The sequence below is a fragment of the Pelophylax lessonae genome (assembly GCF_965119305.1).
Source record: "Pelophylax lessonae genome assembly, chromosome: 1".
NCBI classification, from domain to species: domain Eukaryota; kingdom Metazoa; phylum Chordata; class Amphibia; order Anura; family Ranidae; genus Pelophylax; species Pelophylax lessonae.
In genome coordinates this window covers 658,655,428-658,668,381 of record NC_138768.1, presented here as the reverse complement: position 1 = coordinate 658,668,381, position 12,954 = coordinate 658,655,428, and the positions used below count along the sequence as shown (strand labels likewise).

Sequence of the window (12,954 nt, the reverse complement as noted above, 5' to 3'; positions counted from 1 at the left end):
AAAAAAAAAAAAACTTAACAGTATTAAACTCCAAAGCAAACATTTAATTATAATGCAGCTTACAAATTCTTACAATGATCAGTTTTTTTTTTTTTAATGTAAAACCTGCTTGTGTAACTGCAGTGTGAGCTGGAGTTTGGCTTCAATTTGTTAGTGTATCTAAATCTGCTAATACATCTAATATTCTCCTTCCCCCAGAATGGCAATGCTGGGGTCCAAAGTTGTCCCTGTACTCCAACCAGAGTAATACAGGTGGTGTGTTACGGTCAAGACCACCAGATGAAAAACAGAAAGAGGGGGGGATAGCATAAAAAGAAAACTAATGCAGCAACCAAATCTAAGGAATCCTTTCACACCAGATTTCTAATCAGGAATGCCTGTCATTTTATCAGCTGGACCGGATCAAAAGCTACAGTGCCTTGCGAAAGTATTCGACCCCCTTGAACTTTGTGACCTTTTGCCACATTTTAGGCTTCAGATATATAAAACTCATTTTTTGCGAAGAATCAACAAGTGGGACACAATCATTAAGTGGAACAAAATTTAGTGGATATTTCAAACTTTGTTAAATAAACTGAAAAAACTGAAATTTTATAAAATCCCTTTCTCTGAGTCCTCCGACAGTCGCCGCCCATTCACACAGTCTTCACTAATGGGGTATTGCTTCCTCTCCACAGGAGTTTCTAGGCATAAGACTTGTAAAAGAACAATACATCTACATAGTCACACCCATGGGGGCTGTCCTAGTCCAATGCCCCCCTGCAATAGCCATCCCAATTCAGTTTGGTCGAAAGCAGTGATAGTGTACAAAAAACCCCAAAAAGAGGGGCAGGGGCGGCGACTGTCAGAGGACTCAGAGAAAGGAATTTTACGGTAAGATTTTACAAAAATTCAGTTTTCTCTTACGTCCTTCGACAGTCGCCACCCACTCACAGTCTTCACTAATGGGGATGTCCCAAAGCAGTGTAGACATGAGGGGTGGGCAACGCAACCGCCAGAAAGGCAACTCAGTACCCACAGAGAAAGGAACCTTACATGCACATAAAAGGTAACCTTCTGGGTAACAAAGAAAGGGCTCAACATGAGCAACAACCCAGGAAAACAAATAACCAAGGGGAAAAACAACCCCAACAGCCAGGGACCTGTACAACCCAGGGTTCCCTATGGCACTGCCGCACAGAGAACTTTGTGGCCAAAGGAGGCATCAGCTGACGCCAGAACATCAATTTTATAGAATTTGGAAAAGGTGTGCACCGACGACCAAGTCGCAGCCTTGCACACCTGGGCCACCAAGGCCTGATGCCGGAAGGCCCAGGACGCACTCACCGACCTGGTAGAATGCGCCTTGACAGGGAAGGGAGGAACCCGATCCTGCAACGAATAGGCCTGTACAATGGTCTGTCTGATCCATTTGGCAATGGTTGCTGCAGACGCAGCCATACCCTTCCGAGGTCCCTCAGGAAGGACAAAGAGAATCGGATTTCCGAAAGGATTCAGTCGACGACAGGTAAACCCTGATCGCCCGGACAACATCCAAGGAATGCAAGGCAACCTCCTTAGGATGCTTAGGGTTCGCACAAAGCAAAGGTAAAACAATGTCCTCATTCAGGTGGAATTCCGAAACCACCTTGGGCTAAAAGGACGGATTAGGTCGCACGACCACCTTATCCCTATGAACCACCAGGAACCACCAGGTAAGGGGAACGGCAAGACAACGCCACCAACTCTGACACTCTGAAAGCAGAAGTGATCGCCACCAGAAACGCAACCTTCTTAGATAGCATAGGTAACGAAATTTCCCTGATGTTTTCAAAAGGGGAACACTGCAAAAACGGACAGAACCAAGTTCAAAGTCCCATGGAGGTAAGGGCTCCCTTCTAGGAGGGGCCAAGTGACGCACACCTTGAATAAAGGTGCGAATCAAGGAATTAGACGCCACAGGGCGCTGGAAGAGAATAGCCGGTGTAGAGACCTGGCCCTTAATCGTGACCAACGCAAGACGCTGATCCACACCAGTCTGGAGGAAAGCCAACACCCTCGCCACCGAATAGGAACGAGGAGAGAAACCCCTGGGCTCACACCAGGCAAAATAAGCTTTCCATGTACGGTAATAAATCTTACCAGAAGAGGCATTTCTAGCCTTGATCAAAGTAGGAATGACCTCTGAGGAGAGACCCCTGTCTCTCAGGACCTGGCTTTCAACAGCCAGGCCGTTAAAGCCAGCGACTAAAGCAGGATGGAAGATCGGTCCCTGAGACAGCAGATCTTCTCGCATTGGCAGCCGCCACGGAGAACGATGTCCGCGTACCAGGACCGGCGTGGCCAGTCCGGCACCACCAGAATCACCAATGTTGGTTCCGAGGCCAACCTGCAAAGGAACCTGGACAACTGAATCGGAGGAAAGGCATAGATCAGTCGATCCTGACGTCAAGGCACCACCAGCGCATCCGAGGCGTCTGCCAGAGGATCGCGCGTTCTTGCCACGAACCTTTCCACCTTGTGGTTTAGCCGAGACGCAAACAGATCCACATCCGGGGATCCCTACTTCGCACACAGCATCTGAAACACCTCCGGGTGTAGGGACAATTCCCCCTGGTCCAGGGTCTGGCGGCTCAGATAGTCGGTCTGCCAATTCTCCACACCCGGAATGTGAACCGCCGATATCGCCGGGACATGAGTCTCGGCCCAAGACAGAATGCTGGTCACTTCCTGGGCCGCCCGGGCACTCCTGGTGCCCCCTTGGTGATTGATGTAAGCCACCGCAGTGGCATTGTCCGTCTGCACCCGTACAGGACGGCCCTGAAGACGATCCGACCAGTGGAGCAGGCACAGCCTGATCGCTCTCAATTCCAAAATGTTGATCGGGAGGGAGGATTCCTCCTCCGATCAGGTGCCCTGGGCAGACAGGTTACCCAGAACGCCACCCCAGCCCGACAGGCTGGCATCCGTGGTCATTACCGTCCACAGAATCGGCCGGAAGGATTTTCCGTCCGACACCGCCGGGGACTGAAGCCACCACAAGAGATCCGCTCTGGTTTGGCGACTCAGACACTCAGGTCCAAGGACTGAGGTAGTCTGTCCCACCTGGCCAGGATCTCCGCTTGGAGAGATCGCGTGTGAAACTGTGCAAATGGTATCGCCTCGAAGGCGGACACCATCAACCCCAGGGACCACATACAGGTCCTGAGTGACGAGGATTTGTTGTCCCTGAGGGACCTGACCTCGTTCTGTAGGGTCCGGAGCTTGTCCTCCGGTAACAACACTTTTACTTGAGCAGAATCCAGAAACATTCCCAGATACGGGAGACGAACCGAAGGAGTCAGAGGAGACAAAATCTCCATAGGCGACGTTTTAAAAAATTTTAACGTTACCAGTTTAGAGTTAGAGTGTAGCTCTTTTTTTTAATTATTGCTCACGCTCTGGCTATCACAGCGATACCTCACATGTGTGGTTTGAACAGCGATTTCATTTGCGGTGCGACTTCCATATAAGTTTTCTTTCGTGCGCAAGCTAACGGCGACGGGGGCGGCTACATTTTTTTTTTCCAATTTTTTTTTTAATTTTGACAGGTTTTTAAAAAAAAAAAAAAAAAAGAAAATCTGATTACTTTTATTGCTGTCACAAGCAATGTAAACATCCCTTGTAACAGCAATATGCAGTGACAGGTACTCTTTATGGGGGGATCGAGGGTCTAAAAGACCCTAGACCCCTCCACTACACTTCCATGTATTCAAAACACCGAAAAACGGCATTTTTGAATACTGTCACTTTTTGAATCTGCTGCCTTTAGCAGCAGAGTAACCCGGACGTGACGTCATGGACGCCGCCTCCGGGTTACGTCATTGGAGACCCGATCCAAGCCGTTTCTGGCTTTGATCGGGACTCCATCCAGCCGGCGGACGTGCCGGCTGGGTGCTTGGGTCTCTGGTGGGACGGGAGACCCAGGCAAAGCCGCGAAAGGCGGCGGGAGGGTGGGGTGGACATCCCCTCCAGCTCGCCAGGCTAACGATTGAGCAGCTCCCGAACCGCATCAGTCATTACCTCCGGAAAGCCGAGCGCTGGCTCTAAAAGAACGGTACCGAGATGATGCCTCTAGCTAGAGGCATCATCCCGGTATAACCACGCAAAGCCAGCCGACGTAGGTCTACGTCGCTGGTCGTAAAAAGGTTAACTAGTAAGCAGGCTTCAGTGTTTGTTTCCATTCCTCACTGAAATAGATGGTACATGTTGCTGCCTTACATCTTCCAGGTATGGATAAAGGGTTTATGGGTGGATGTTTTTTCCTTAACATTGAGTTTTTCTGGCTCACTATCAAGTATCTACATTGATTTACCTCCAGGTTGCTGGGTGACACTTGGTCGTAGTAAGATAGGGACCAGGGAACAGTATGAGTGGAAGGGGAGGTTAGGGCCTATTTAGATAGAGGGTATAATGGCACCTTCCCCCATGTGCAAAAAATGGAAAGACTGAGCAAGGGCACAGACTGACCCAACAAATAGGTCAGGCTAGGCCCTTAAAGGAGGGGGGATTTAAATGTGCCTCTATAAATCACCTAAGTATGCATATGTTTATATCAGACATTAACAGCACATATGTCTTAAAAAAGTAATAAATCTTTATTTATACATATATTAAAAACAGTAAGTACGTCACTCTATCTATATAGATTGGAAACCTCAATATATTGTGCAAAATTTACAAGATATCAGAAAATTGCTGGAGCTACGCGTTTCGCATTATGCGCTTCCTCAGGGTCCAGCAAGGGAATGTATTTAAACAGATTCAATCTTTAGCAATCTAGGAGGTACATAAAACATTTGTTAGATTTATGAATGTAATCATGTAAATACAGTATTTTTGTTTTCAATTTATTGTATTTAAGCTTTAAATTGTATATTTCTTACATCAGTAAATGCCATTATGCCATTATCTTAATTTTTACTCTAATTACTCCAAGACAGATTCATAGTGTATACAGGCAGATGAATAAGAAACCTCTTCCAGATATGGCTAATACAATATACTTCTTCGTCTTATAGGTTCATTAGAGGGATTAGAGAAAATCTGAAAAGCTTTTTAGAGCTCTAAAATTACATCCAGACATTAAAGGCAAAAAAAAAAAAAAACAAAAAAAAAAAAAAGGGGGAGAGGAAAAAGGGAAATGAAAGGAGGATAAACAACAGAAAAGGGGAAGAGAAAAGAGGGGAGAAAGAAGGGGGGGGGGATTGGAAAGCGATGTGGAGTATGAATTACCACGTAGCCCAAAGGGGGGGCGATGAAAAGGATAGGCTGACTCTCCAGATCAATAAAGTCCGGGGAACAGTCCATCCGCATAGGAGGCATAGAGGAGATATAATAAAATAATATATGTGAAGAACCATATTCACTAAGATCTAGATATGAAACATTCAGGTGTGAGGTTATCTTACCCTAATCCAAAAGTCACAGTGGATAAGGTGGATCGTACTTGTTTTAATTTAAAATCAAGCTGTATAGGGGAGGAGCCAATAGCCCCTGGAATTAACAGAGAGAAAAGAGAAAATTATATCCATTACTCCTCAGTATTAGATTGGGTTTAACCGGAAAAGTGATAATTTAAGTTCTGAAAGGGACACTTACCAGAGACTCTTTCTATAGAATCATACTAGTGATGATGTGAAGGTCACAAAGACGTGCATAAAACGTAGATTAAGAAAAAATTCGATGCTGGTCAATAACACATATCCTAGTCTTTTTTATCCATAAGTGAATAGGTGAGTATACGAAAGAAAAGGTCCCCTTCGAGATTGGGGATGGTTGTAGTGTAAACAGTATGCAAATTGAGTAAGCTAGAGTCGCTGGACGCACTAGGCACTTGACTCCCACCCAGGATCTGAAAACTTACCGTTAGTATACTGGTAACGGCCTTTCTCTTAATCCTTCCAGGACGGCCTACATATGAGAGATTGTGGCTCCGCCTCACAGGAAACACAACTAATTTGCAGCTGTTTAAAAAGGGTCCCACCCATCCTTGAGCTTCAGTAATAGAAAAGTAGCTTTCCAACCGAACTTTCAATGAATATAGTTATTCAATAACATACAGCTATACATATTATATACATACAGCTATATATATATATATATATATATATATATATATATATATATATACATACACACACACACACACATTTTTAACTCACCACCATCTTGGGCGGGAAGTAGGCCGGCCGTCCTGGAAGGATTAAGAGAAAGGCCGTTACCAGTATACTAACGGTAAGTTTTCTCCTTTCATCCTTCCAGGACGGCCTACATATGAGAGGATAATAAAGGAATCCATACTGGCCCACGAGGGGGCGGGACCACTGCCTGTAAAACCTTTCTGCCAAAGGCAAGGTCTTGTTGCGACAGTACTTCCACACAATAGTGTTTTAGGAATGTATCTTGACTGGACCAGATGGATACATGGCGGACTGCTCCTAGGATGCTCCGGCTTTTTCGGCCCAGGAAGTTGCCATGCCCTTTGTGGAATGTGCCTTTAGCTTTGCGGGTGTGGGTTTACCCGACACCTTATATGACATGCTAATGGCTTGCTTAATCCACCTCGAGATCAAGGGTTTTGATGCTTGCAATCCCTTTCTTGGTCCAGAATATAGAACCAACAGGTGGCTAGACCTTCTAAACCCCTTGGTTCTTTCCAGATCTGTGAGAAGACACTTCTAACATCCAGACAATGGAATTTCCGTTCTTTTGCACAGCTAGGTTTTTCACACAAAAAGGTGACAAGACCATCTCTTGATTTCTGTGAACAGAAGAAACTACCTTGGGTAGGTACAGTGGGTCTGGTCTAAGAATCACTCTGTCTTAGAGAATTAGCATAAAGGGTTCCTTTATGGACAAACCTTTGTAAATCTCCCACTCTTCTGGCTGTGGTAATTGCCGACAGCAAGTTAACTTATTTGCCAAAATATTTAGAGTAACCTTCTCTGAAGGTACCGAGGGTTCACTAGCTAATGTCTCTAGTACTTGCGTTAAGTTCCGAGCTGAAACATTAGCTCTATTGATCGGGGTCGTTCATCCCTGAACTAACCAATCTTTTTAATTAGAAAATGCTCTTTGTCCAGATTTTTATCTAAGAACACAGAAGTGCCGCTACCTGTACTCTAAGGGTGTTAACTGGCACCCCCTTATCTACCCCATCCTGTAAAATTTCCAGGATAACGGGGATTGAGGCAGAGGAATGTTTTCTTCTGACTCTGCCAAGTACAGAATGTTTTTCAGATTTGGAATACATTTTCCTAGACACTGGCTTTCTACTTGAAAGGAGGGTATCAATGACTCTGTCTGAACAACCTTTCTCCTTCAGGATTTGGCGCTCACTACCCAGGCTGTTAACTGAAAAACCTGTGGCCTGGGGTGAAATAAGAGGCCTTTGTATTAACAGATCTGGAACCTCTGTTAGTTTCCAAGGAGCTGTCACTGATGGGGATATCGTCGCGAACCACGTTCTCTTTGGCCCCCAAGGGGCAATCACTATGAGACGCAGTTGCAGCCATCCACTGAGTCTCTGTATGATTCTTGGAATCAGATTTTGAGGAGGAAAGGCATATTCTCGCCTAGTGTGCCATGGCTGTGCTAGGGTATCCAAGCCTACCATATCCTTTTGTTATGTCCAGGCGAAGACCTGGTTTACTTTTTTGCTCTGTCAAGTGGCAAACATATCCACTTCCGGTAGACCAAACATTTGGACTAGAAGTTGAAATATTCTGGGATTCAGTTCCCATTCTGTCCGTTTGATGGAATGACGACTGAGGAACTCCTCTTCCCCGTTGTCCTTCCCTTTTATTTGCGCTGCCAATAGAGAAATTATTCTCTTCTCTGCGCAGCTCAGTGTCTCCTGAGCTAATTTTAATAGGGTCCTTGAGCTGGCACCCACTGATGATTCAGGTAAGCTACTGTTGTAGCATTGTTGAATAGATTTGGACTTTTTTCCTAAAATGTCCTTTCCGAAAAGCTTCTATGGCCTTTTCCACCACTTTTAGCTCTCTGTAGTTGGGTGAGACCTGATATCCCAGGTACTCTGGGTATGAGCCTTATTGTGACCAGCACTCAAAAGATCTCAATTCTTAAATACTTCGTACGTGGGAAGTTGTTTAGGGGAGATTACTTCCACTTTAGGTGGGGATGGTTAACTTGCAGCTACAGCTGATCAAGATAATGAATCAGAGGACCTGTGCAAGATATGACCACACCCCAGTCGGTCTAACCTCCAGGTGAGCTCCCCCCTTTTGGAACTTGCGTCCATGGTGACTTTTTAGGGGTTGTTCTTGACCCCCAAGTCGGCCTTCCCCTAGGTTTTGGGGAACTGTTCACCATCTTAATGATGATATTATTTGAGGGGAGAGCGTGATTTATTTTATCTAGGGACTTCTGTCTCTTGTTCCAAGAGAGCAGGTGGAAATATTGACGGTCTCGTGAGTGTAGTTGGGCCCCTCTACAGCTGAGATACAAGCTGTAATCAGCCCAACATCCTCATGATCTGTCCCCTGAAAACACAGAGGATGAAAACAGACATTTTCCACCGCCGAGACCACTTTTCCTTTTCCTCTGGGAAAAAAATAAGTTTCTTTGAAATCTATCTTATACCCCAGGCAGACTTGAGCTGGTTCTATTGAGGATTTCTCCACATTTATCAGCCACCCTGCCGGCTGTAGGGCTGACATCACTTTTTGTGTGTCTGCCTGTTTTGCTGATCTTGAAAGGGTCAACTTATAGCCCAGATAAGGGATCCATATTGGGCCCTGCAGATGACGCTGTCCTATTTGCAGTCTCCACTGCAAATCTTAGGAATGCTTAGAGTTCCAGATGAATTGGAACCTGCCTGTAAGCGTCTCTTCAATCCAGGAGTAGTCATAAAAAAAACCATCTCTTAACCAATCTTTTTTCTACTACCTGAATATTCTCCATTGAGAATCTTTTGTATATCATGTACTTGTTTAGCTTTCTGGGATATACTGTACAACACGACGGTATCTACTTGCGGGTTTGTACCACAATGCGTGAGAGTCAAAAAATCTTTGAAGACCTGATTTCACGGTACAGGGGAATTTACCCTCTGCTCCATCCACTCTTGAATCCCCTTTAACAGGGTTTTTCTTTGAGGGATATGATACAGTTATCTCTGCCACTAGCTGAGAAGAAAAAACTTCAGTCCGTATCCTCTCTGAATGATCTGGAGGACAGCTGGTTGAGATGTTTTTCCATTGCGGGAAAAAAATTGGGATAACCTGTTCCCTGAGGATCTAGATAAACATCCTCCAGGTCTTGATCACACAAAAAGGATCCTTTGCCAGGCCAGGCACAAAGTCTTAACTTGGAAGAGACATCTCCTTCATAAGCTTTGCACACACTGCTCTCCTAGCAGTATTCATGAGAGCCGCTGTTCTTGCAGAGGCTATAACTGACTGAACAGCTGAGTCTGTTAAGTACGACATCATACCCCCCAACTATGGACAGGGAACTTTAAGATGTCTTGTGAGCTTTTAATTACTGAGATAAACTTAGTAAGCTCCTGAATTCCAAATTTTTTTGGCCAGATAGTAAGCAGGTGTCTGCTATAGCTGTAACCACATAAGAATTAGCAATTCATGCCTCCTTTTAACAAGGGCTCTGTCCTTATTGTGACCAGTACTCAAAAAGATCTCAATTCCTAAATACTTCATATGTGGGAAGTTATTTAGGGGAGATTACTTCCACTTCAGGTGGGGATGGTTAACTTGCAGCTACAGCTGATCAAGATAATGAATCAGAGGACCTGTGCAAGATATCACCACACCCAGTCAGTCTAAAGCTGAAACACACCATCCAACTTTTGTTGGTAGATTTCCTTCAGATTTACCCTTTTCAATGTAGTGCAAGGGCCTGCCATTGCATATAAATTGAAAGTGTTTAGATCTGCTCTCATATCATATGGTTTTTGGCAAGTCTAACGGAAAAAGTCTTCCGAAAATCTTATAGTGTGTAGGCCAATTTAGTCGGTAGAGAATTTTACTAGCGAATCTATTCATGAAAAATGATATATTTCAGGGATTGTGAAATAGAAATAACTCTGGACTGGGTGTCCCCAAGTTCTTGTACATTCTAGGCTGGTGTAGGGATCCTTTGAGTGGTGTACACTGCTTTAAGGAATCCTTTCCATAGTAACTAATCACACACCTACTGTGACCTACAGGGTGTTCAGCCTGGTTGGGTCTTGGCTCATGACCCCGCACTCTTTATTTACGAGCATAGCCCACTATACCACAGTTTCCAGGAAAAAGATTTTTGTCCTTTTTTGGAACTTTTCTCTCTTTAAATCTGTTACCGCCCGAGCCCTCCTTACTTAGTTAAGGACCTGGGCTGGCTAGTGTCTTTCCTTGGATCTCGTTCATTCCTTGTTTGCAGAGGAAATGTCTTGAGATTCTGAAAAGAGGAAAGAGTCCTGCTCTAGAGAACATACATTCCAGAGCAGACAGACTATCTTAATCTGTGATCACAAGCGTTAAGCTCTGATGATTAGCAGCTGTAGTCCACAAGGACTGGATTAGGCAACCCTCCTGCACTGATTTAAGAAAAACTTCATTAAAACAGATACTCTCAGCCAATTTACCAACACATGTATGGCTCAAAGGGTTTGTGTGCAAGGCTTAAACAGACTACTCCACAGTACCGCACTTCCAGCATGTATGTGCTATTAAAGTAGAGGAGGGTCTGACAGAGGCCTTCTGGCCGAGGAACGACCTGCAACAAGAGAGAGAAACAAAGTGATTAACTCGCTCTCTTATTTAACCACTTTACAACCGGAGGATTTTGCTGTCTTCCGTCCAGGCCACTTTTTGCGATTCGGCGCTGTGCGACTTCAACTGACAATTGCGCGGTCGTGCGACGCCGTACCCAAACGAAATTTACGTCCTTTTTTCCCACAAACAGAGCTTTCTTTTGGTGGTATTTGATCACCTGTGCGATTTTTACTTTTTGCGCTATAAACAAAAAAAAGAGCGTTTATTTTGAAAAAATAACAATATTTTTCACATTTTTTTATATGAAATTCCCCCCAAAAAAGATGTAAAAACCAATTTTTTTAAAAGTTTTTGGCCAATTTGTTTTATGCTACATATGTTTGGTAAAAAAAATCGCAATAAGCGTATTTTGATTGGTTTGCGCAAAAGTTATTGCGTTTACTAACAAAGGGAAAGATTTCTGTCATTTTTGGTGTTTTTTTTTTAACGCGTAATGGCGGCGATCTGCGATTTTTTTTTGCGGGACTGCGACATTGCGGCGGACAGACCGGACCCCTGACTGACATTTTTGACACTTTTGGGGGTACCAGTGACATTACTGCAGTAATCAGTGCTATATATATGCACTGTTACTGTAAAAATGACACTGGCAGGGAAGGGGTTAATTTTATTGGAGAGGGAGGGGTTAATGTATGCCTGGTGCTTACTGACGTGTAGGGGGGGAGGTGACTATGTGATTCATGGACAGATCGGATGTCCAGCTATGCTGAACAGTCCGATCTGTCACTCCCTGTCACTATGGAGATCCGCCCGCTGTGTTTACACACAGCGGGCGGATCTCCAGACTCGATCCCCGACGATCGGGTAAGAGCAGCGGCGATCGCCGCTGCTCCTCCCCTGGCCCGACTCCCGCTGTGAATGAAAACAGCGGGAGCGAGCCTCCGGCGGCGCGCAAGCGCCGCCCAGAAGGGGAGGAGTCCAGTCACGTTAATACTACGTGGCTGGACGGGAACGAGCCACTCTGCCGCAGTAGTATTACTGTGAGCGGTAGTAGAGTGGTTAACATATGTTCTACTCCCAGACACAGATCGTTAACAGGGCTGTCAGTAAGGGAACAATTAAAGGCTTGCTGATTCTAGACCGTATGAAGCAGTAGGCCCCATTATCCGGTAAATTTCACTTACCCGGTCTCATGTCCCTGCAGTCACCTGTGTATCGACTTATACCCCTAAGGGATGCGTTGTGCTTTGGTCTCTTTTTGAGCAATTTACAGCCCCTTCGTAGCCGGAGATTCTGCCATGAACATCACATGGACCCGGCGTCTCCTCCTTGCTGCGCTCTCTTCCGGGTATCGCTGTCCAGTCTTCACAGCGAGGCTTGCGGCGCGCTCCTTGGCGGGAAATTTTTCACTTACCCGGCGAAATCCTTACCGCTTTAGAGGAGCAAATGGAGGAGACTTTTCCTGCAGAGACAACAGGACTTCAGGTATCGAGGGACCTTCACTGTAAGGTAAACCGCACTACCTGGCATGTTTGGCGACCTGAAAGCTCCTGTTTCCAGGATGCAGCTAGGGAGGAACCTGCTATTAGGTCGACCGAAGCTGCCTTCCAGGGGTACCTCCCAGACAGTCTTTTGCCTTCAGGTCAGTAAAAAAACAAACGTTCCGATGTGAGGTTGGAAACACAACTGAACTGAAGCTCAAGGATGGGTGGGACCCTTTTAAACAGCTGCAAATTAGTTGCGTTTCCTGTGAGGCGGAGCCACAATCTCTCATATGTAGGCCATCCTGGAAGGATGAAAGGAGAAAAAATATATATATTCAAAAAGGAATTGGTAAGTGATTGAGCCTATTTAAAGAAAAGAACTGGTATAAAGGACTAACTTACCAGATGAAGCAATTCAGGGATCACAGAAGGAGTGCAACCGTCTACATGTAAGCCTGCTGTTGTGAGCTGCCCAGTGTGTCAGCTATATATACTACCTGTTATAAGTGTGGTCTCCTCCTCCTCCAGGTCTCACGCCCCCCACATCCGCCCGCCATAGTGTCCACGTGTGGATGTTCCCGCAAACCGGAAGTGATCACCACTTCCGGTTCCGGGACCGGAAGTGACGATCCGCCGCAATGTAGTCTACAATCCGAGCAAACTCAAGCCGGTATCAGCCAATCAACAGAGTTTCAAGTTAGGGACCATTTTTT

The 12,954-nt window shown here is 45.4% G+C and overlaps 1 protein-coding gene across 1 annotated transcript in view; it reads right to left on the bottom strand.

The window, feature by feature from the left end:
- The window catches only part of SMARCA5 (SNF2 related chromatin remodeling ATPase 5), a 166,567-nt gene that overhangs the window by 138,666 nt on the left and 14,947 nt on the right, over nucleotides 1-12,954 (bottom strand). The gene's annotated exons all lie outside the window — the stretch shown is intronic.